Genomic DNA, 23,478 nt, shown 5'->3' with positions numbered 1-23,478 from the left:
TTCTAGGGGATAGGTTCAAGGTAGGTTTTGGTGGCTGCTGCGGTGGTGGTGGTTTTTGTTGCTGGTTTTTGGTTTTTGGTTGGTTGTTGTGAAGGGGGAAGAGGGTGGAGGATGAGGACCCCTTAGCACATGGGAGCGGAAGGATGTCAGGAAAGGAGCCCAGAGGGGTTCGTGTGGGAATGGGCCAGGGCAGCTGGGAGGGGCTTGTGGGTAGTGCCTGAACAGAGGGGAAGGGAGAGCTGAAGGGAGTGCTGAGGGCCAGGGGAGCAGGGGGGGACTGAGGTAAGGCTGTCAGTGGAGTTCCAGCAGACAGGTTCAAGTGAGGTGTTTTTTGTTGTGGTTTTTGGCTTGCTGTGTGTGTTTGTTCGTTTGATTGTTTGTTTGAGAAGGGGGTAGAGGGGTGGGTAGGTTGGATGCCTTTGAGCTGATGGGGAAAGTTTCCAGGAAGGGGGGGGTGTGGGTGGGGGCAGAGAGGGGCGAGGGGGGCGGGGACGCGGTTGTGCAGAGCGCCTGCGTGGGGGTTGCGTGCGTGCTGTGCGAGGGGGTTGCGTGCGTGCCGTGGCGTGCGTGGGGGTTCGCGTGCGTGCCGGGGAAGGGAGCCCCCGGAGCGACTGCTGAGGGACACCGCAGCGAGCGAGCATGGGTGAAGGAGCTGAGGGCGTGAGCAGGGCTGCAGCGGGCAGGTCCAAGGTAGGTTTGTGTTTATCTTTTTGAGAAGGGAAGAGGGTGCCTAGGATGCTTGGGAAAGGGGGAGGGAAGGTCCCAGGAAGTGTTTGGGGGAAAGGTGCGTGGTTGGGGAGGGACCGGCTTCAGTGCAGGGCAGGTATGGGGGTTGAGTGCAGGAGGGTTAGCTGCGTGGAGGGGAAGGGAGCTCAGAGGGAATGGGGAGGGCCACCGCGAGCGTGGGGGAGGGAGGTGAGGATGGCAGCGGAGCCCCAGCTGAGAGGTTGAAGTTAGGGTTAGTTTTGAGAGGCAGGAAGAGGGTGGATGGGATCCCTTGGAAAAGTGGAGGCGAGGTCCTAGGAAGGGTTGGGCCTGTGCGAGTGCGGGGAGCGTGGAGGCGGGCAGGCACCCCTTGCCCCCCGAGCGTGCGTGGGGGTTGCGTGGGTGCAGGGGAAGGGAGGCCGGAGGGAATGGAGAGGGACACGGAGAGCCTGGGGCCCTGCGGGGAGGTTGTGAGGGGCATTCTAGGGGATAGGTTCAAGGTAGGTTTTGGTGGCTGCTGCGGTGGTGGTGGTTTTTGTTGTTGGTTTTTGGCTTTTGGTTGGTTGTTGTGAAGGGGGAAGAGGGTGGAGAATGAGGACCCCTTAGCACATGGGAGCGGAAGGATGTCAGGAAAGGAGCCCAGAGGGGTTCGTGTGGGAATGGGCCAGGGCAGCTGGGAGGGGCTTGTGGGTAGTGCCTGAACAGAGGGGAAGGGAGAGCTGAAGGGAGTGCTGAGGGCCAGGGGAGCAGGGGGGGACTGAGGTAAGGCTGTCAGTGGAGTTCCAGCAGACAGGTTCAAGTGAGGTGTTTTTTGTTTTGGTTTTTGGCTTGCTGTGTGTGTTTGTTCGTTTGATTGTTTGTTTGAGAAGGGGGTAGAGGGGTGGGTAGGTTGGATGCCTTTGAGCTGATGGGGAAAGTTTTCAGGAAGGGGGGGGTGTGGGTGGGGGCAGAGAGGGGCGAGGGGGGCGGGGACGCGGTTGTGCAGAGCGCCTGCGTGGGGGTTGCGTGCGTGCCGTGGCGTGCGAGGGGGTTGCGTGCGTGCCCTGGCGTGCGTGGGGGTTCGCGTGCGTGCCGGGGAAGGGAGCCCCCGGAGCGACTGCTGAGGGACACCGCGGCGAGCGAGCATGGGTGAAGGAGCTGAGGGCGTGAGCAGGGCTGCAGCGGACAGGTCCAAGGTAGGTTTGTGTTTATCTTTTTGAGAAGGGAAGAGGGTGCCTAGGATGCTTGGGAAAAGGGGAGGGAAGGTCCCAGGAAGTGTTTGGGGGAAAGGTGCGTGGTTGGGGAGGGACCGGCTTCAGTGCAGGGCAGGTATGGGGGTTGAGTGCAGGAGGGTTAGCTGCGTGGAGGGGAAGGGAGCTCAGAGGGAATGGGGAGGGCCACCGCGAGCGTGGGGGAGGGAGGTGAGGATGGCAGCGGAGCCCCAGCTGAGAGGTTGAAGTTAGGGTTAGTTTTGAGAGGCAGGAAGAGGGTGGATGGGATCCCTTGGAAAAGTGGAGGCGAGGTCCTAGGAAGGGTTGGGCCTGTGCGAGTGCGGGGAGCGTGGAGGCGGGCAGGCACCCCTTGCCCCCCGAGCGTGCGTGGGGGTTGCGTGGGTGCAGGGGAAGGGAGGCCGGAGGGAATGGAGAGGGACACGGAGAGCCTGGGGCCCTGCGGGGAGGTTGTGAGGGGCATTCTAGGGGATAGGTTCAAGGTAGGTTTTGGTGGCTGCTGCGGTGGTGGTGGTTTTTGTTGCTGGTTTTTGGTTTTTGGTTGGTTGTTGTGAAGGGGGAAGAGGGTGGAGGATGAGGACCCCTTAGCACATGGGAGCGGAAGGATGTCAGGAAAGGAGCCCAGAGGGGTTCGTGTGGGAATGGGCCAGGGCAGCTGGGAGGGGCTTGTGGGTAGTGCCTGAACAGAGGGGAAGGGAGAGCTGAAGGGAGTGCTGAGGGCCAGGGGAGCAGGGGGGGACTGAGGTAAGGCTGTCAGTGGAGTTCCAGCAGACAGGTTCAAGTGAGGTGTTTTTTGTTTTGGTTTTTGGCTTGCTGTGTGTGTTTGTTCGTTTGATTGTTTGTTTGAGAAGGGGGTAGAGGGGTGGGTAGGTTGGATGCCTTTGAGCTGATGGGGAAAGTTTTCAGGAAGGGGGGGGTGTGGGTGGGGGCAGAGAGGGGCGAGGGGGGCGGGGACGCGGTTGTGCAGAGCGCCTGCGTGGGGGTTGCGTGCGTGCAGTGGCGTGCGAGGGGGTTGCGTGCGTGCCCTGGCGTGCGTGGGGGTTCGCGTGCGTGCCGGGGAAGGGAGCCCCCGGAGCGACTGCTGAGGGACACCGCGGCGAGCGAGCATGGGTGAAGGAGCTGAGGGCGTGAGCAGGGCTGCAGCGGGCAGGTCCAAGGTAGGTTTGTGTTTATCTTTTTGAGAAGGGAAGAGGGTGCCTAGGATGCTTGGGAAAAGGGGAGGGAAGGTCCCAGGAAGTGTTTGGGGGAAAGGTGCGTGGTTGGGGAGGGACCGGCTTCAGTGCAGGGCAGGTATGGGGGTTGAGTGCAGGAGGGTTAGCTGCGTGGAGGGGAAGGGAGCTCAGAGGGAATGGGGAGGGCCACCGCGAGCGTGGGGGAGGGAGGTGAGGATGGCAGCGGAGCCCCAGCTGAGAGGTTGAAGTTAGGGTTAGTTTTGTGAGGCAGGAAGAGGGTGGATGGGATCCCTTGGAAAAGTGGAGGCGAGGTCCTAGGAAGGGTTGGGCCTGTGCGAGTGCGGGGAGCGTGGAGGCGGGCAGGCACCCCTTGCCCCCCGAGCGTGCGTGGGGGTTGCGTGGGTGCAGGGGAAGGGAGGCCGGAGGGAATGGAGAGGGACACGGAGAGCCTGGGGCCCTGCGGGGAGGTTGTGAGGGGCATTCTAGGGAATAGGTTCAAGGTAGGTTTTGGTGGCTGCTGCGGTGGTGGTGGTTTTTGTTGCTGGTTTTTGGTTTTTGGTTGGTTGTTGTGAAGGGGGAAGAGGGTGGAGGATGAGGACCCCTTAGCACATGGGAGCGGAAGGATGTCAGGAAAGGAGCCCAGAGGGGTTCGTGTGGGAATGGGCCAGGGCAGCTGGGAGGGGCTTGTGGGTAGTGCCTGAACAGAGGGGAAGGGAGAGCTGAAGGGAGTGCTGAGGGCCAGGGGAGCAGGGGGGGACTGAGGTAAGGCTGTCAGTGGAGTTCCAGCAGACAGGTTCAAGTGAGGTGTTTTTTGTTTTGGTTTTTGGCTTGCTGTGTGTGTTTGTTCGTTTGATTGTTTGTTTGAGAAGGGGGTAGAGGGGTGGGTAGGTTGGATGCCTTTGAGCTGATGGGGAAAGTTTTCAGGAAGGGGGGGGTGTGGGTGGGGGCAGAGAGGGGCGAGGGGGGCGGGGACGCGGTTGTGCAGAGCGCCTGCGTGGGGGTTGCGTGCGTGCCGTGGCGTGCGAGGGGGTTGCGTGCGTGCCCTGGCGTGCGTGGGGGTTCGCGTGCGTGCCGGGGAAGGGAGCCCCCGGAGCGACTGCTGAGGGACACCGCGGCGAGCGAGCATGGGTGAAGGAGCTGAGGGCGTGAGCAGGGCTGCAGCGGGCAGGTCCAAGGTAGGTTTGTGTTTATCTTTTTGAGAAGGGAAGAGGGTGCCTAGGATGCTTGGGAAAAGGGGAGGGAAGGTCCCAGGAAGTGTTTGGGGGAAAGGTGCGTGGTTGGGGAGGGACCGGCTTCAGTGCAGGGCAGGTATGGGGGTTGAGTGCAGGAGGGTTAGCTGCGTGGAGGGGAAGGGAGCTCAGAGGGAATGGGGAGGGCCACCGCGAGCGTGGGGGAGGGAGGTGAGGATGGCAGCGGAGCCCCAGCTGAGAGGTTGAAGTTAGGGTTAGTTTTGAGAGGCAGGAAGAGGGTGGATGGGATCCCTTGGAAAAGTGGAGGCGAGGTCCTAGGAAGGGTTGGGCCTGTGCGAGTGCGGGGAGCGTGGAGGCGGGCAGGCACCCCTTGCCCCCCGAGCGTGCGTGGGGGTTGCGTGGGTGCAGGGGAAGGGAGGCCGGAGGGAATGGAGAGGGACACGGAGAGCCTGGGGCCCTGCGGGGAGGTTGTGAGGGGCATTCTAGGGGATAGGTTCAAGGTAGGTTTTGGTGGCTGCTGCGGTGGTGGTGGTTTTTGTTGCTGGTTTTTGGTTTTTGGTTGGTTGTTGTGAAGGGGGAAGAGGGTGGAGGATGAGGACCCCTTAGCACATGGGAGCGGAAGGATGTCAGGAAAGGAGCCCAGAGGGGTTCGTGTGGGAATGGGCCAGGGCAGCTGGGAGGGGCTTGTGGGTAGTGCCTGAACAGAGGGGAAGGGAGAGCTGAAGGGAGTGCTGAGGGCCAGGGGAGCAGGGGGGGACTGAGGTAAGGCTGTCAGTGGAGTTCCAGCAGACAGGTTCAAGTGAGGTGTTTTTTGTTTTGGTTTTTGGCTTGCTGTGTGTGTTTGTTCGTTTGATTGTTTGTTTGAGAAGGGGGTAGAGGGGTGGGTAGGTTGGATGCCTTTGAGCTGATGGGGAAAGTTTTCAGGAAGGGGGTGGTGTGGGTGGGGGCAGAGAGGGGCGAGGGGGGCGGGGACGCGGTTGTGCAGAGCGCCTGCGTGGGGGTTGCGTGCGTGCAGTGGCGTGCGAGGGGGTTGCGTGCGTGCCCTGGCGTGCGTGGGGGTTCGCGTGCGTGCCGGGGAAGGGAGCCCCCGGAGCGACTGCTGAGGGACACCGCGGCGAGCGAGCATGGGTGAAGGAGCTGAGGGCGTGAGCAGGGCTGCAGCGGGCAGGTCCAAGGTAGGTTTGTGTTTATCTTTTTGAGAAGGGAAGAGGGTGCCTAGGATGCTTGGGAAAAGGGGAGGGAAGGTCCCAGGAAGTGTTTGGGGGAAAGGTGCGTGGTTGGGGAGGGACCGGCTTCAGTGCAGGGCAGGTATGGGGGTTGAGTGCAGGAGGGTTAGCTGCGTGGAGGGGAAGGGAGCTCAGAGGGAATGGGGAGGGCCACCGCGAGCGTGGGGGAGGGAGGTGAGGATGGCAGCGGAGCCCCAGCTGAGAGGTTGAAGTTAGGGTTAGTTTTGAGAGGCAGGAAGAGGGTGGATGGGATCCCTTGGAAAAGTGGAGGCGAGGTCCTAGGAAGGGTTGGGCCTGTGCGAGTGCGGGGAGCGTGGAGGCGGGCAGGCACCCCTTGCCCCCCGAGCGTGCGTGGGGGTTGCGTGGGTGCAGGGGAAGGGAGGCCGGAGGGAATGGAGAGGGACACGGAGAGCCTGGGGCCCTGCGGGGAGGTTGTGAGGGGCATTCTAGGGGATAGGTTCAAGGTAGGTTTTGGTGGCTGCTGCGGTGGTGGTGGTTTTTGTTGCTGGTTTTTGGTTTTTGGTTGGTTGTTGTGAAGGGGGAAGAGGGTGGAGGATGAGGACCCCTTAGCACATGGGAGCGGAAGGATGTCAGGAAAGGAGCCCAGAGGGGTTCGTGTGGGAATGGGCCAGGGCAGCTGGGAGGGGCTTGTGGGTAGTGCCTGAACAGAGGGGAAGGGAGAGCTGAAGGGAGTGCTGAGGGCCAGGGGAGCAGGGGGGGACTGAGGTAAGGCTGTCAGTGGAGTTCCAGCAGACAGGTTCAAGTGAGGTGTTTTTTGTTTTGGTTTTTGGCTTGCTGTGTGTGTTTGTTCGTTTGATTGTTTCTTTGAGAAGGGGGTAGAGGGGTGGGTAGGTTGGATGCCTTTGAGCTGATGGGGAAAGTTTCCAGGAAGGGGGGGGGTGTGGGTGGGGGCAGAGAGGGGCGAGGGGGGCGGGGACGCGGTTGTGCAGAGCGCCTGCGTGGGGGTTGCGTGCGTGCTGTGGCGTGCGAGGGGGTTGCGTGCGTGCCGTGGCGTGCGTGGGGGTTCGCGTGCGTGCCGGGGAAGGGAGCCCCCGGAGCGACTGCTGAGGGACACCGCGGCGAGCGAGCATGGGTGAAGGAGCTGAGGGCATGAGCAGGGCTGCAGCGGGCAGGTCCAAGGTAGGTTTGTGTTTATCTTTTTGAGAAGGGAAGAGGGTGCCTAGGATGCTTGGGAAAAGGGGAGGGAAGGTCCCAGGAAGTGTTTGGGGGAAAGGTGCGTGGTTGGGGAGGGACCGGCTTCAGTGCAGGGCAGGTATGGGGGTTGAGTGCAGGAGGGTTAGCTGCGTGGAGGGGAAGGGAGCTCAGAGGGAATGGGGAGGGCCACCGCGAGCGTGGGGGAGGGAGGGTGAGGATGGCAGCGGAGCCCCAGCTGAGAGGTTGAAGTTAGGGTTAGTTTTGTGAGGCAGGAAGAGGGTGATGGGATCCCTTGGAAAAGTGGAGGCGAGGTCCTAGGAAGGGTTGGGCCTGTGCGAGTGCGGGGAGCGTGGAGGCGGGCAGGCACCCCTTGCCCCCCGAGCGTGCGTGGGGGTTGCGTGGGTGCAGGGGAAGGGAGGCCGGAGGGAATGGAGAGGGACACGGAGAGCCTGGGGCCCTGCGGGGAGGTTGTGAGGGGCATTCTAGGGGATAGGTTCAAGGTAGGTTTTGGTGGCTGCTGCGGTGGTGGTGGTTTTTGTTGCTGGTTTTTGGTTTTTGGTTGGTTGTTGTGAAGGGGGAAGAGGGTGGAGGATGAGGACCCCTTAGCACATGGGAGCGGAAGGATGTCAGGAAAGGAGCCCAGAGGGGTTCGTGTGGGAATGGGCCAGGGCAGCTGGGAGGGGCTTGTGGGTAGTGCCTGAACAGAGGGGAAGGGAGAGCTGAAGGGAGTGCTGAGGGCCAGGGGAGCAGGGGGGGACTGAGGTAAGGCTGTCAGTGGAGTTCCAGCAGACAGGTTCAAGTGAGGTGTTTTTTGTTGTGGTTTTTGGCTTGCTGTGTGTGTTTGTTCGTTTGATTGTTTGTTTGAGAAGGGGGTAGAGGGGTGGGTAGGTTGGATGCCTTTGAGCTGATGGGGAAAGTTTTCAGGAAGGGGGGGGTGTGGGTGGGGGCAGAGAGGGGCGAGGGGGGCGGGGACGCGGTTGTGCAGAGCGCCTGCGTGGGGGTTGCGTGCGTGCCGTGGCGTGCGAGGGGGTTGCGTGCGTGCCCTGGCGTGCGTGCCGGGGAAGGGAGCCCCCGGAGCGACTGCTGAGGGACACCGCGGCGAGCGAGCATGGGTGAAGGAGCTGAGGGCATGAGCAGGGCTGCAGCGGGCAGGTCCAAGGTAGGTTTGTGTTTATCTTTTTGAGAAGGGAAGAGGGTGCCTAGGATGCTTGGGAAAAGGGGAGGGAAGGTCCCAGGAAGTGTTTGGGGGAAAGGTGCGTGGTTGGGGAGGGACCGGCTTCAGTGCAGGGCAGGTATGGGGGTTGAGTGCAGGAGGGTTAGCTGCGTGGAGGGGAAGGGAGCTCAGAGGGAATGGGGAGGGCCACCGCGAGCGTGGGGGAGGGAGGGTGAGGATGGCAGCGGAGCCCCAGCTGAGAGGTTGAAGTTAGGGTTAGTTTTGTGAGGCAGGAAGAGGGTGGATGGGATCCCTTGGAAAAGTGGAGGCGAGGTCCTAGGAAGGGTTCGGCCTGTGCGAGTGCGGGGAGCGTGGAGGCGGGCAGGCACCCCTTGCCCCCCGAGCGTGCGTGGGGGTTGCGTGGGTGCAGGGGAAGGGAGGCCGGAGGGAATGGAGAGGGACACGGAGAGCCTGGGGCCCTGCGGGGAGGTTGTGAGGGGCATTCTAGGGGATAGGTTCAAGGTAGGTTTTGGTGGCTGCTGCGGTGGTGGTGGTTTTTGTTGTTGGTTTTTGGTTTTTGGTTGGTTGTTGTGAAGGGGGAAGAGGGTGGAGGATGAGGACCCCTTAGCACATGGGAGCGGAAGGATGTCAGGAAAGGAGCCCAGAGGGGTTCGTGTGGGAATGGGCCAGGGCAGCTGGGAGGGGCTTGTGGGTAGTGCCTGAACAGAGGGGAAGGGAGAGCTGAAGGGAGTGCTGAGGGCCAGGGGAGCAGGGGGGGACTGAGGTAAGGCTGTCAGTGGAGTTCCAGCAGACAGGTTCAAGTGAGGTGTTTTTTGTTTTGGTTTTTGGCTTGCTGTGTGTGTTTGTTCGTTTGATTGTTTGTTTGAGAAGGGGGTAGAGGGGTGGGTAGGTTGGATGCCTTTGAGCTGATGGGGAAAGTTTTCAGGAAGGGGGGGGTGTGGGTGGGGGCAGAGAGGGGCGAGGGGGGCGGGGACGCGGTTGTGCAGAGCGCCTGCGTGGGGGTTGCGTGCGTGCCGTGGCGTGCGAGGGGGTTGCGTGCGTGCCCTGGCGTGCGTGGGGGTTCGCGTGCGTGCCGGGGAAGGGAGCCCCCGGAGCGACTGCTGAGGGACACCGCGGCGAGCGAGCATGGGTGAAGGAGCTGAGGGCGTGAGCAGGGCTGCAGCGGGCAGGTCCAAGGTAGGTTTGTGTTTATCTTTTTGAGAAGGGAAGAGGGTGCCTAGGATGCTTGGGAAAAGGGGAGGGAAGGTCCCAGGAAGTGTTTGGGGGAAAGGTGCGTGGTTGGGGAGGGACCGGCTTCAGTGCAGGGCAGGTATGGGGGTTGAGTGCAGGAGGGTTAGCTGCGTGGAGGGGAAGGGAGCTCAGAGGGAATGGGGAGGGCCACCGCGAGCGTGGGGGAGGGAGGGTGAGGATGGCAGCGGAGCCCCAGCTGAGAGGTTGAAGTTAGGGTTAGTTTTGAGAGGCAGGAAGAGGGTGGATGGGATCCCTTGGAAAAGTGGAGGCGAGGTCCTAGGAAGGGTTGGGCCTGTGCGAGTGCGGGGAGCGTGGAGGCGGGCAGGCACCCCTTGCCCCCCGAGCGTGCGTGGGGGTTGCGTGGGTGCAGGGGAAGGGAGGCCGGAGGGAATGGAGAGGGACACGGAGAGCCTGGGGCCCTGCGGGGAGGTTGTGAGGGGCATTCTAGGGGATAGGTTCAAGGTAGGTTTTGGTGGCTGCTGCGGTGGTGGTGGTTTTTGTTGCTGGTTTTTGGTTTTTGGTTGGTTGTTGTGAAGGGGGAAGAGGGTGGAGGATGAGGACCCCTTAGCACATGGGAGCGGAAGGATGTCAGGAAAGGAGCCCAGAGGGGTTCGTGTGGGAATGGGCCAGGGCAGCTGGGAGGGGCTTGTGGGTAGTGCCTGAACAGAGGGGAAGGGAGAGCTGAAGGGAGTGCTGAGGGCCAGGGGAGCAGGGGGGGACTGAGGTAAGGCTGTCAGTGGAGTTCCAGCAGACAGGTTCAAGTGAGGTGTTTTTTGTTTTGGTTTTTGGCTTGCTGTGTGTGTTTGTTCGTTTGATTGTTTCTTTGAGAAGGGGGTAGAGGGGTGGGTAGGTTGGATGCCTTTGAGCTGATGGGGAAAGTTTCCAGGAAGGGGGGGGGTGTGGGTGGGGGCAGAGAGGGGCGAGGGGGGCGGGGACGCGGTTGTGCAGAGCGCCTGCGTGGGGGTTGCGTGCGTGCTGTGGCGTGCGAGGGGGTTGCGTGCGTGCCCTGGCGTGCGTGGGGGTTCGCGTGCGTGCCGGGGAAGGGAGCCCCCGGAGCGACTGCTGAGGGACACCGCGGCGAGCGAGCATGGGTGAAGGAGCTGAGGGCGTGAGCAGGGCTGCAGCGGGCAGGTCCAAGGTAGGTTTGTGTTTATCTTTTTGAGAAGGGAAGAGGGTGCCTAGGATGCTTGGGAAAAGGGGAGGGAAGGTCCCAGGAAGTGTTTGGGGGAAAGGTGCGTGGTTGGGGAGGGACCGGCTTCAGTGCAGGGCAGGTATGGGGGTTGAGTGCAGGAGGGTTAGCTGCGTGGAGGGGAAGGGAGCTCAGAGGGAATGGGGAGGGCCACCGCGAGCGTGGGGGAGGGAGGGTGAGGATGGCAGCGGAGCCCCAGCTGAGAGGTTGAAGTTAGGGTTAGTTTTGTGAGGCAGGAAGAGGGTGATGGGATCCCTTGGAAAAGTGGAGGCGAGGTCCTAGGAAGGGTTGGGCCTGTGCGAGTGCGGGGAGCGTGGAGGCGGGCAGGCACCCCTTGCCCCCCGAGCGTGCGTGGGGGTTGCGTGGGTGCAGGGGAAGGGAGGCCGGAGGGAATGGAGAGGGACACGGAGAGCCTGGGGCCCTGCGGGGAGGTTGTGAGGGGCATTCTAGGGGATAGGTTCAAGGTAGGTTTTGGTGGCTGCTGCGGTGGTGGTGGTTTTTGTTGCTGGTTTTTGGTTTTTGGTTGGTTGTTGTGAAGGGGGAAGAGGGTGGAGGATGAGGACCCCTTAGCACATGGGAGCGGAAGGATGTCAGGAAAGGAGCCCAGAGGGGTTCGTGTGGGAATGGGCCAGGGCAGCTGGGAGGGGCTTGTGGGTAGTGCCTGAACAGAGGGGAAGGGAGAGCTGAAGGGAGTGCTGAGGGCCAGGGGAGCAGGGGGGGACTGAGGTAAGGCTGTCAGTGGAGTTCCAGCAGACAGGTTCAAGTGAGGTGTTTTTTGTTGTGGTTTTTGGCTTGCTGTGTGTGTTTGTTCGTTTGATTGTTTGTTTGAGAAGGGGGTAGAGGGGTGGGTAGGTTGGATGCCTTTGAGCTGATGGGGAAAGTTTTCAGGAAGGGGGGGGTGTGGGTGGGGGCAGAGAGGGGCGAGGGGGGCGGGGACGCGGTTGTGCAGAGCGCCTGCGTGGGGGTTGCGTGCGTGCTGTGCGAGGGGGTTGCGTGCGTGCCGTGGCGGGCGTGGGGGTTCGCGTGCGTGCCGGGGAAGGGAGCCCCCGGAGCGACTGCTGAGGGACACCGCAGCGAGCGAGCATGGGTGAAGGAGCTGAGGGCGTGAGCAGGGCTGCAGCGGGCAGGTCCAAGGTAGGTTTGTGTTTATCTTTTTGAGAAGGGAAGAGGGTGCCTAGGATGCTTGGGAAAGGGGGAGGGAAGGTCCCAGGAAGTGTTTGGGGGAAAGGTGCGTGGTTGGGGAGGGACCGGCTTCAGTGCAGGGCAGGTATGGGGGTTGAGTGCAGGAGGGTTAGCTGCGTGGAGGGGAAGGGAGCTCAGAGGGAATGGGGAGGGCCACCGCGAGCGTGGGGGAGGGAGGTGAGGATGGCAGCGGAGCCCCAGCTGAGAGGTTGAAGTTAGGGTTAGTTTTGAGAGGCAGGAAGAGGGTGGATGGGATCCCTTGGAAAAGTGGAGGCGAGGTCCTAGGAAGGGTTGGGCCTGTGCGAGTGCGGGGAGCGTGGAGGCGGGCAGGCACCCCTTGCCCCCCGAGCGTGCGTGGGGGTTGCGTGGGTGCAGGGGAAGGGAGGCCGGAGGGAATGGAGAGGGACACGGAGAGCCTGGGGCCCTGCGGGGAGGTTGTGAGGGGCATTCTAGGGGATAGGTTCAAGGTAGGTTTTGGTGGCTGCTGCGGTGGTGGTGGTTTTTGTTGTTGGTTTTTGGCTTTTGGTTGGTTGTTGTGAAGGGGGAAGAGGGTGGAGGATGAGGACCCCTTAGCACATGGGAGCGGAAGGATGTCAGGAAAGGAGCCCAGAGGGGTTCGTGTGGGAATGGGCCAGGGCAGCTGGGAGGGGCTTGTGGGTAGTGCCTGAACAGAGGGGAAGGGAGAGCTGAAGGGAGTGCTGAGGGCCAGGGGAGCAGGGGGGGACTGAGGTAAGGCTGTCAGTGGAGTTCCAGCAGACAGGTTCAAGTGAGGTGTTTTTTGTTGTGGTTTTTGGCTTGCTGTGTGTGTTTGTTCGTTTGATTGTTTGTTTGAGAAGGGGGTAGAGGGGTGGGTAGGTTGGATGCCTTTGAGCTGATGGGGAAAGTTTCCAGGAAGGGGGGGGTGTGGGTGGGGGCAGAGAGGGGCGAGGGGGGCGGGGACGCGGTTGTGCAGAGCGCCTGCGTGGGGGTTGCGTGCGTGCCGTGGCGTGCGAGGGGGTTGCGTGCGTGCCCTGGCGTGCGTGGGGGTTCGCGTGCGTGCCGGGGAAGGGAGCCCCCGGAGCGACTGCTGAGGGACACCGCGGCGAGCGAGCATGGGTGAAGGAGCTGAGGGCGTGAGCAGGGCTGCAGCGGGCAGGTCCAAGGTAGGTTTGTGTTTATCTTTTTGAGAAGGGAAGAGGGTGCCTAGGATGCTTGGGAAAAGGGGAGGGAAGGTCCCAGGAAGTGTTTGGGGGAAAGGTGCGTGGTTGGGGAGGGACCGGCTTCAGTGCAGGGCAGGTATGGGGGTTGAGTGCAGGAGGGTTAGCTGCGTGGAGGGGAAGGGAGCTCAGAGGGAATGGGGAGGGCCACCGCGAGCGTGGGGGAGGGAGGTGAGGATGGCAGCGGAGCCCCAGCTGAGAGGTTGAAGTTAGGGTTAGTTTTGAGAGGCAGGAAGAGGGTGGATGGGATCCCTTGGAAAAGTGGAGGCGAGGTCCTAGGAAGGGTTGGGCCTGTGCGAGTGCGGGGAGCGTGGAGGCGGGCAGGCACCCCTTGCCCCCCGAGCGTGCGTGGGGGTTGCGTGGGTGCAGGGGAAGGGAGGCCGGAGGGAATGGAGAGGGACACGGAGAGCCTGGGGCCCTGCGGGGAGGTTGTGAGGGGCATTCTAGGGGATAGGTTCAAGGTAGGTTTTGGTGGCTGCTGCGGTGGTGGTGGTTTTTGTTGCTGGTTTTTGGTTTTTGGTTGGTTGTTGTGAAGGGGGAAGAGGGTGGAGGATGAGGACCCCTTAGCACATGGGAGCGGAAGGATGTCAGGAAAGGAGCCCAGAGGGGTTCGTGTGGGAATGGGCCAGGGCAGCTGGGAGGGGCTTGTGGGTAGTGCCTGAACAGAGGGGAAGGGAGAGCTGAAGGGAGTGCTGAGGGCCAGGGGAGCAGGGGGGGACTGAGGTAAGGCTGTCAGTGGAGTTCCAGCAGACAGGTTCAAGTGAGGTGTTTTTTGTTTTGGTTTTTGGCTTGCTGTGTGTGTTTGTTCGTTTGATTGTTTCTTTGAGAAGGGGGTAGAGGGGTGGGTAGGTTGGATGCCTTTGAGCTGATGGGGAAAGTTTCCAGGAAGGGGGGGGGTGTGGGTGGGGGCAGAGAGGGGCGAGGGGGGCGGGGACGCGGTTGTGCAGAGCGCCTGCGTGGGGGTTGCGTGCGTGCTGTGGCGTGCGAGGGGGTTGCGTGCGTGCCGTGGCGTGCGTGGGGGTTCGCGTGCGTGCCGGGGAAGGGAGCCCCCGGAGCGACTGCTGAGGGACACCGCGGCGAGCGAGCATGGGTGAAGGAGCTGAGGGCATGAGCAGGGCTGCAGCGGGCAGGTCCAAGGTAGGTTTGTGTTTATCTTTTTGAGAAGGGAAGAGGGTGCCTAGGATGCTTGGGAAAAGGGGAGGGAAGGTCCCAGGAAGTGTTTGGGGGAAAGGTGCGTGGTTGGGGAGGGACCGGCTTCAGTGCAGGGCAGGTATGGGGGTTGAGTGCAGGAGGGTTAGCTGCGTGGAGGGGAAGGGAGCTCAGAGGGAATGGGGAGGGCCACCGCGAGCGTGGGGGAGGGAGGGTGAGGATGGCAGCGGAGCCCCAGCTGAGAGGTTGAAGTTAGGGTTAGTTTTGTGAGGCAGGAAGAGGGTGATGGGATCCCTTGGAAAAGTGGAGGCGAGGTCCTAGGAAGGGTTGGGCCTGTGCGAGTGCGGGGAGCGTGGAGGCGGGCAGGCACCCCTTGCCCCCCGAGCGTGCGTGGGGGTTGCGTGGGTGCAGGGGAAGGGAGGCCGGAGGGAATGGAGAGGGACACGGAGAGCCTGGGGCCCTGCGGGGAGGTTGTGAGGGGCATTCTAGGGGATAGGTTCAAGGTAGGTTTTGGTGGCTGCTGCGGTGGTGGTGGTTTTTGTTGCTGGTTTTTGGTTTTTGGTTGGTTGTTGTGAAGGGGGAAGAGGGTGGAGGATGAGGACCCCTTAGCACATGGGAGCGGAAGGATGTCAGGAAAGGAGCCCAGAGGGGTTCGTGTGGGAATGGGCCAGGGCAGCTGGGAGGGGCTTGTGGGTAGTGCCTGAACAGAGGGGAAGGGAGAGCTGAAGGGAGTGCTGAGGGCCAGGGGAGCAGGGGGGGACTGAGGTAAGGCTGTCAGTGGAGTTCCAGCAGACAGGTTCAAGTGAGGTGTTTTTTGTTTTGGTTTTTGGCTTGCTGTGTGTGTTTGTTCGTTTGATTGTTTGTTTGAGAAGGGGGTAGAGGGGTGGGTAGGTTGGATGCCTTTGAGCTGATGGGGAAAGTTTTCAGGAAGGGGGGGGTGTGGGTGGGGGCAGAGAGGGGCGAGGGGGGCGGGGACGCGGTTGTGCAGAGCGCCTGCGTGGGGGTTGCGTGCGTGCCGTGGCGTGCGAGGGGGTTGCGTGCGTGCCCTGGCGTGCGTGCCGGGGAAGGGAGCCCCCGGAGCGACTGCTGAGGGACACCGCGGCGAGCGAGCATGGGTGAAGGAGCTGAGGGCATGAGCAGGGCTGCAGCGGGCAGGTCCAAGGTAGGTTTGTGTTTATCTTTTTGAGAAGGGAAGAGGGTGCCTAGGATGCTTGGGAAAAGGGGAGGGAAGGTCCCAGGAAGTGTTTGGGGGAAAGGTGCGTGGTTGGGGAGGGACCGGCTTCAGTGCAGGGCAGGTATGGGGGTTGAGTGCAGGAGGGTTAGCTGCGTGGAGGGGAAGGGAGCTCAGAGGGAATGGGGAGGGCCACCGCGAGCGTGGGGGAGGGAGGGTGAGGATGGCAGCGGAGCCCCAGCTGAGAGGTTGAAGTTAGGGTTAGTTTTGTGAGGCAGGAAGAGGGTGGATGGGATCCCTTGGAAAAGTGGAGGCGAGGTCCTAGGAAGGGTTCGGCCTGTGCGAGTGCGGGGAGCGTGGAGGCGGGCAGGCACCCCTTGCCCCCCGAGCGTGCGTGGGGGTTGCGTGGGTGCAGGGGAAGGGAGGCCGGAGGGAATGGAGAGGGACACGGAGAGCCTGGGGCCCTGCGGGGAGGTTGTGAGGGGCATTCTAGGGGATAGGTTCAAGGTAGGTTTTGGTGGCTGCTGCGGTGGTGGTGGTTTTTGTTGCTGGTTTTTGGTTTTTGGTTGGTTGTTGTGAAGGGGGAAGAGGGTGGAGGATGAGGACCCCTTAGCACATGGGAGCGGAAGGATGTCAGGAAAGGAGCCCAGAGGGGTTCGTGTGGGAATGGGCCAGGGCAGCTGGGAGGGGCTTGTGGGTAGTGCCTGAACAGAGGGGAAGGGAGAGCTGAAAGGAGTGCTGAGGGCCAGGGGAGCAGGGGGGGACTGAGGTAAGGCTGTCAGTGGAGTTCCAGCAGACAGGTTCAAATGAGGTGTTTTTTGTTGTGGTTTTTGGCTTGCTGTGTGTGTTTGTTCGTTTGATTGTTTGTTTGAGAAGGGGGTAGAGGGGTGGGTAGGTTGGATGCCTTTGAGCTGATGGGGAAAGTTTCCAGGAAGGGGGGGGTGTGGGTGGGGGCAGAGAGGGGCGAGGGGGGCGGGGACGCGGTTGTGCAGAGCGCCTGCGTGGGGGTTGCGTGCGTGCTGTGCGAGGGGGTTGCGTGCGTGCCGTGGCGTGCGTGGGGGTTCGCGTGCGTGCCGGGGAAGGGAGCCCCCGGAGCGACTGCTGAGGGACACCGCAGCGAGCGAGCATGGGTGAAGGAGCTGAGGGCGTGAGCAGGGCTGCAGCGGGCAGGTCCAAGGTAGGTTTGTGTTTATCTTTTTGAGAAGGGAAGAGGGTGCCTAGGATGCTTGGGAAAGGGGGAGGGAAGGTCCCAGGAAGTGTTTGGGGGAAAGGTGCGTGGTTGGGGAGGGACCGGCTTCAGTGCAGGGCAGGTATGGGGGTTGAGTGCAGGAGGGTTAGCTGCGTGGAGGGGAAGGGAGCTCAGAGGGAATGGGGAGGGCCACCGCGAGCGTGGGGGAGGGAGGTGAGGATGGCAGCGGAGCCCCAGCTGAGAGGTTGAAGTTAGGGTTAGTTTTGAGAGGCAGGAAGAGGGTGGATGGGATCCCTTGGAAAAGTGGAGGCGAGGTCCTAGGAAGGGTTGGGCCTGTGCGAGTGCGGGGAGCGTGGAGGCGGGCAGGCACCCCTTGCCCCCCGAGCGTGCGTGGGGGTTGCGTGGGTGCAGGGGAAGGGAGGCCGGAGGGAATGGAGAGGGACACGGAGAGCCTGGGGCCCTGCGGGGAGGTTGTGAGGGGCATTCTAGGGGATAGGTTCAAGGTAGGTTTTGGTGGCTGCTGCGGTGGTGGTGGTTTTTGTTGCTGGTTTTTGGTTTTTGGTTGGTTGTTGTGAAGGGGGAAGAGGGTGGAGGATGAGGACCCCTTAGCACATGGGAGCAGAAGGATGTCAGGAAAGGAGCCCAGAGGGGTTCGTGTGGGAATGGGCCAGGGCAGCTGGGAGGGGCTTGTGGGTAGTGCCTGAACAGAGGGGAAGGGAGAGCTGAAGGGAGTGCTGAGGGCCAGGGGAGCAGGGGGGGACTGAGGTAAGGCTGTCAGTGGAGTTCCAGCAGACAGGTTCAAGTGAGGTGTTTTTTGTTGTGGTTTTTGGCTTGCTGTGTGTGTTTGTTCGTTTGATTGTTTGTTTGAGAAGGGGGTAGAGGGGTGGGTAGGTTGGATGCCTTTGAGCTGATGGGGAAAGTTTCCAGGAAGGGGGGGGGTGTGGGTGGGGGCAGAGAGGGGCGAGGGGGGCGGGGACGCGGTTGTGCAGAGCGCCTGCGTGGGGGTTGCGTGCGTGCCGTGGCGTGCGAGGGGGTTGCGTGCGTGCCGTGGCGTGCGTGGGGGTTCGCGTGCGTGCCGGGGAAGGGAGCCCCCGGAGCGACTGCTGAGGGACACCGTGGCAAGCGAGCATGGGTGAAGGAGCTGAGGGCGTGAGCAGGGCTGCAGCGGGCAGGTCCAAGGTAGGTTTGTGTTTATCTTTTTGAGAAGGGAAGAGGGTGCCTAGGATGCTTGGGAAAAGGGGAGGGAAGGTCCCAGGAAGTGTTTGGGGGAAAGGTGCGTGGTTGGGGAGGGACCGGCTTCAGTGCAGGGCAGGTATGGGGGTTGAGTGCAGGAGGGTTAGCTGCGTGGAGGGGAAGGGAGCTCAGAGGGAATGGGGAGGGCCACCGCGAGCGTGGGGGAGGGAGGTGAGGATGGCAGCGGAGCCCCAGCTGAGAGGTTGAAGTTAGGGTTAGTTTTGAGAGGCAGGAAGAGGGTGGATGGGATCCCTTGGAAAAGTGGAGGCGAGGTCCTAGGAAGGGTTGGGCCTGTGCGAGTGCGGGGAGCGTGGAGGCGGGCAGGCACCCCTTGCCCCCCGAGCGTGCGTGGGGGTTGCGTGGGTGCAGGGGAAGGGAGGCCGGAGGGAATGGAGAGGGACACGGAGAGCCTGGGGCCCTGCAGGGAGGTTGTGAGGGGCATTCTAGGGGATAGGTTCAAGGTAGGTTTTGGTGGCTGCTGCGGTGGTGGTGGTTTTTGTTGCTGGTTTTTGGTTTTTGGTTGGTTGTTGTGAAGGGGGAAGAGGGTGGAGGATGAGGACCCCTTAGCACATGGGAGCGGAAGGATGTCAGGAAAGGAGCCCAGAGGGGTTCGTGTGGGAATGGGCCAGGGCAGCTGGGAGGGGCTTGTGGGTAGTGCCTGAACAGAGGGGAAGGGAGAGCTGAAGGGAGTGCTGAGGGCCAGGGGAGCAGGGGGGGACTGAGGTAAGGCTGTCAGTGGAGTTCCAGCAGACAGGTTCAAGTGAGGTGTTTTTTGTTGTGGTTTTTGGCTTGCTGTGTGTGTTTGTTCGTTTGATTGTTTGTTTGAGAAGGGGGTAGAGGGGTGGGTAGGTTGGATGCCTTTGAGCTGATGGGGAAAGTTTCCAGGAAGGGGGGGGGTGTGGGTGGGGGCAGAGAGGGGCGAGGGGGGCGGGGACGCGGTTGTGCAGAGCGCCTGCGTGGGGGTTGCGTGCGTGCCGTGGCGTGCGTGGGGGTTGCGTGCGTGCCGTGGCGTGCGTGGGGGTTCGCGTGCGTGCCGGGGAAGGGAGCCCCCGGAGCGACTGCTGAGGGACACCGCGGCGAGCGAGCATGGGTGAAGGAGCTGAGGGCATGAGCAGGGCTGCAGCGGGCAGGTCCAAGGTAGGTTTGTGTTTATCTTTTTGAGAAGGGAAGAGGGTGCCTAGGATGCTTGGGAAAAGGGGAGGGAAGGTCCCAGGAAGTGTTTGGGGGAAAGGTGCGTGGTTGGGGAGGGACCGGCTTCAGTGCAGGGCAGGTATGGGGGTTGAGTGCAGGAGGGTTAGCTGCGTGGAGGGGAAGGGAGCTCAGAGGGAATGGGGAGGGCCACCGCGAGCGTGGGGGAGGGAGGTGAGGATGGCAGCGGAGCCCCAGCTGAGAGGTTGAAGTTAGGGTTAGTTTTGAGAGGCAGGAAGAGGGTGGATGGGATCCCTTGGAAAAGTGGAGGCGAGGTCCTAGGAAGGGTTGGGCCTGTGCGAGTGCGGGGAGCGTGGAGGCGGGCAGGCACCCCTTGCCCCCCGAGCGTGCGTGGGGGTTGCGTGGGTGCAGGGGAAGGGAGGCCGGAGGGAATGGAGAGGGACACGGAGAGCCTGGGGCCCTGCGGGGAGGTTGTGAGGGGCATTCTAGGGGATAGGTTCAAGGTAGGTTTTGGTGGCTGCTGCGGTGGTGGTGGTTTTTGTTGCTGGTTTTTGGTTTTTGGTTGGTTGTTGTGAAGGGGGAAGAGGGTGGAGGATGAGGACCCCTTAGCACATGGGAGCGGAAGGATGTCAGGAAAGGAGCCCAGAGGGGTTCGTGTGGGAATGGGCCAGGGCAGCTGGGAGGGGCTTGTGGGTAGTGCCTGAACAGAGGGGAAGGGAGAGCTGAAGGGAGTGCTGAGGGCCAGGGGAGCAGGGGGGGACTGAGGTAAGGCTGTCAGTGGAGTTCCAGCAGACAGGTTCAAGTGAGGTGTTTTTTGTTGTGGTTTTTGGCTTGCTGTGTGTGTTTGTTCGTTTGATTGTTTGTTTGAGAAGGGGGTAGAGGGGTGGGTAGGTTGGATGCCTTTGAGCTGATGGGGAAAGTTTCCAGGAAGGGGGGGGGTGTGGGTGGGGGCAGAGAGGGGCGAGGGGGGCGGGGACGCGGTTGTGCAGAGCGCCTGCGTGGGGGTTGCGTGCGTGCCGTGGCGTGCGTGGGGGTTGCGTGCGTGCCGTGGCGTGCGTGGGGGTTCGCGTGCGTGCCGGGGAAGGGAGCCCCCGGAGCGACTGCTGAGGGACACCGCGGCGAGCGAGCATGGGTGAAGGAGCTGAGGGCATGAGCAGGGCTGCAGCGGGCAGGTCCAAGGTAGGTTTGTGTTTATCTTTTTGAGAAGGGAAGAGGGTGCCTAGGATGCTTGGGAAAAGGGGAGGGAAGGTCCCAGGAAGTGTTTGGGGGAAAGGTGCGTGGTTGGGGAGGGACCGGCTTCAGTGCAGGGCAGGTATGGGGGTTGAGTGCAGGAGGGTTAGCTGCGTGGAGGGGAAGGGAGCTCAGAGGGAATGGGGAGGGCCACCGCGAGCGTGGGGGAGGGAGGTGAGGATGGCAGCGGAGCCCCAGCTGAGAGGTTGAAGTTAGGGTTAGTTTTGAGAGGCAGGAAGAGGGTGGATGGGATCCCTTGGAAAAGTGGAGGCGAGGTCCTAGGAAGGGTTGGGCCTGTGCGAGTGCGGGGAGCGTGGAGGCGGGCAGGCACCCCTTGCCCCCCGAGCGTGCGTGGGGGTTGCGTGGGTGCAGGGGAAGGGAGGCCGGAGGGAATGGAGAGGGACACGGAGAGCCTGGGGCCCTGCGGGGAGGTTGTGAGGGGCATTCTAGGGGATAGGTTCAAGGTAGGTTTTGGTGGCTGCTGCGGTGGTGGTGGTTTTTGTTGCTGGTTTTTGGTTTTTGGTTGGTTGTTGTGAAGGGGGAAGAGGGTGGAGGATGAGGACCCCTTAGCACATGGGAGCGGAAGGATGTCAGGAAAGGAGCCCAGAGGGGTTCGTGTGGGAATGGGCCAGGGCAGCTGGGAGGGGCTTGTGGGTAGTGCCTGAACAGAGGGGAAGGGAGAGCTGAAGGGAGTGCTGAGGGCCAGGGGAGCAGGGGGGGACTGAGGTAAGGCTGTCAGTGGAGTTCCAGCAGACAGGTTCAAGTGAGGTGTTTTTTGTTGTGGTTTTTGGCTTGCTGTGTGTGTTTGTTCGTTTGATTGTTTGTTTGAGAAGGGGGTAGAGGGGTGGGTAGGTTGGATGCCTTTGAGCTGATGGGGAAAGTTTCCAGGAAGGGGGGGGGTGTGGGTGGGGGCAGAGAGGGGCGAGGGGGGCGGGGACGCGGTTGTGCAGAGCGCCTGCGTGGGGGTTGCGTGCGTGCCGTGGCGTGCGTGGGGGTTGCGTGCGTGCCGTGGCGTGCGTGGGGGTTCGCGTGCGTGCCGGGGAAGGGAGCCCCCGGAGCGACTGCTGAGGGACACCGCGGCGAGCGAGCATGGGTGAAGGAGCTGAGGGCATGAGCAGGGCTGCAGCGGGCAGGTCCAAGGTAGGTTTGTGTTTATCTTTTTGAGAAGGGAAGAGGGTGCCTAGGATGCTTGGGAAAAGGGGAGGGAAGGTCCCAGGAAGTGTTTGGGGGAAAGGTGCGTGGTTGGGGAGGGACCGGCTTCAGTGCAGGGCAGGTATGGGGGTTGAGTGCAGGAGGGTTAGCTGCGTGGAGGGGAAGGGAGCTCAGAGGGAATGGGGAGGGCCACCGCGAGCGTGGGGGAGGGAGGTGAGGATGGCAGCGGAGCCCCAGCTGAGAGGTTGAAGTTAGGGTTAGTTTTGAGAGGCAGGAAGAGGGTGGATGGGATCCCTTGGAAAAGTGGAGGCGAGGTCCTAGGAAGGGTTGGGCCTGTGCGAGTGCGGGGAGCGTGGAGGCGGGCAGGCACCCCTTGCCCCCCGAGCGTGCGTGGGGGTTGCGTGGGTGCAGGGGAAGGGAGGCCGGAGGGAATGGAGAGGGACACGGAGAGCCTGGGGCCCTGCGGGGAGGTTGTGAGGGGCATTCTAGGGGATAGGTTCAAGGTAGGTTTTGGTGGCTGCTGCGGTGGTGGTGGTTTTTGTTGCTGGTTTTTGGTTTTTGGTTGGTTGTTGTGAAGGGGGAAGAGGGTGGAGGATGAGGACCCCTTAGCACATGGGAGCGGAAGGATGTCAGGAAAGGAGCCCAGAGGGGTTCGTGTGGGAATGGGCCAGGGCAGCTGGGAGGGGCTTGTGGGTAGTGCCTGAACAGAGGGGAAGGGAGAGCTGAAGGGAGTGCTGAGGGCCAGGGGAGCAGGGGGGGACTGAGGTAAGGCTGTCAGTGGAGTTCCAGCAGACAGGTTCAAGTGAGGTGTTTTTTGTTGTGGTTTTTGGCTTGCTGTGTGTGTTTGTTCGTTTGATTGTTTGTTTGAGAAGGGGGTAGAGGGGTGGGTAGGTTGGATGCCTTTGAGCTGATGGGGAAAGTTTCCAGGAAGGGGGGGGGTGTGGGTGGGGGCAGAGAGGGGCGAGGGGGGCGGGGACGCGGTTGTGCAGAGCGCCTGCGTGGGGGTTGCGTGCGTGCCGTGGCGTGCGAGGGGGTTGCGTGCGTGCCGTGGCGTGCGTGGGGGTTCGCGTGCGTGCCGGGGAAGGGAGCCCCCGGAGCGACTGCTGAGGGACACCTCGGCGAGCGAGCATGGGTGAAGGAGCTGAGGGCATGAGCAGGGCTGCAGCGGGCAGGTCCAAGGTAGGTTTGTGTTTATCTTTTTGAGAAGGGAAGAGGGTGCCTAGGATGCTTGGGAAAAGGGGAGGGAAGGTCCCAGGAAGTGTTTGGGGGAAAGGTGCGTGGTTGGGGAGGGACCGGCTTCAGTGCAGGGCAGGTATGGGGGTTGAGTGCAGGAGGGTTAGCTGCGTGGAGGGGAAGGGAGCTCAGAGGGAATGGGGAGGGCCACCGCGAGCGTGGGGGAGGGAGGGTGAGGATGGCAGCGGAGCCCCAGCTGAGAGGTTGAAGTTAGGGTTAGTTTTGTGAGGCAGGAAGAGGGTGATGGGATCCCTTGGAAAAGTGGAGGCGAGGTCCTAGGAAGGGTTGGGCCTGTGCGAGTGCGGGGAGCGTGGAGGCGGGCAGGCACCCCTTGCCCCCCGAGCGTGCGTGGGGGTTGCGTGGGTGCAGGGGAAGGGAGGCCGGAGGGAATGGAGAGGGACACGGAGAGCCTGGGGCCCTGCGGGGAGGTTGTGAGGGGCATTCTAGGGGATAGGTTCAAGGTAGGTTTTGGTGGCTGCTGCGGTGGTGGTGGTTTTTGTTGCTGGTTTTTGGTTTTTGGTTGGTTGTTGTGAAGGGGGAAGAGGGTGGAGGATGAGGACCCCTTAGCACATGGGAGCGGAAGGATGTCAGGAAAGGAGCCCAGAGGGGTTCGTGTGGGAATGGGCCAGGGCAGCTGGGAGGGGCTTGTGGGTAGTGCCTGAACAGAGGGGAAGGGAGAGCTGAAGGGAGTGCTGAGGGCCAGGGGAGCAGGGGGGGACTGAGGTAAGGCTGTCAGTGGAGTTCCAGCAGACAGGTTCAAGTGAGGTGTTTTTTGTTTTGGTTTTTGGCTTGCTGTGTGTGTTTGTTCGTTTGATTGTTTGTTTGAGAAGGGGGTAGAGGGGTGGGTAGGTTGGATGCCTTTGAGCTGATGGGGAAAGTTTTCAGGAAGGGGGGGGTGTGGGTGGGGGCAGAGAGGGGCGAGGGGGGCGGGGACGCGGTTGTGCAGAGCGCATGCGTGGGGGTTGCGTGCGTGCCGTGGCGTGCGAGGGGGTTGCGTGCGTGCCCTGGCGTGCGTGCCGGGGAAGGGAGCCCCCGGAGCGACTGCTGAGGGACACCGCGGCGAGCGAGCATGGGTGAAGGAGCTGAGGGCATGAGCAGGGCTGCAGCGGGCAGGTCCAAGGTAGGTTTGTGTTTATCTTTTTGAGAAGGGAAGAGGGTGCCTAGGATGCTTGGGAAAAGGGGAGGGAAGGTCCCAGGAAGTGTTTGGGGGAAAGGTGCGTGGTTGGGGAGGGACCGGCTTCAGTGCAGGGCAGGTATGGGGGTTGAGTGCAGGAGGGTTAGCTGCGTGGAGGGGAAGGGAGCTCAGAGGGAATGGGGAGGGCCACCGCGAGCGTGGGGGAGGGAG

At 62.3% G+C, this 23,478-nt stretch overlaps 1 protein-coding gene across 7 annotated transcripts in view; it reads left to right on the top strand.

Moving 5' to 3' along the window:
• LOC146398904 (uncharacterized) overlaps nucleotides 1-23,478 on the top strand; it is a 129,189-nt gene that overhangs the window by 17,298 nt on the left and 88,413 nt on the right. For 2 of the 7 annotated variants that reach the window (XM_084979535.1, XM_084979544.1), the window contains exon 1: nucleotides 18,370-18,506. The exons of 1 other annotated variant lie outside the window; for it this stretch is intronic. The gene's annotated coding sequence lies outside the window, so the exon portion shown is untranslated. Of the gene's footprint in view, nucleotides 1-14,824; nucleotides 14,939-18,369; nucleotides 18,507-19,560; nucleotides 19,698-20,751; nucleotides 20,889-23,139; nucleotides 23,254-23,478 lie in introns of those variants that run through there. 4 more of the 7 variants (XM_084979536.1, XM_084979542.1, XM_084979541.1 and 1 more) reach the window with 4 other exon arrangements.

This window comes from Sus scrofa, chromosome 10 (assembly GCF_054392235.1).
Source record: "Sus scrofa isolate SSC_HxYL_T2T_F1_AM1 chromosome 10, Sscrofa_HxYL_maternal_Yorkshire_Landrace_v2.0, whole genome shotgun sequence".
Lineage (NCBI taxonomy): Eukaryota > Metazoa > Chordata > Mammalia > Artiodactyla > Suidae > Sus > Sus scrofa.
This window is presented reverse-complemented; position numbering and strand designations above follow the sequence as displayed.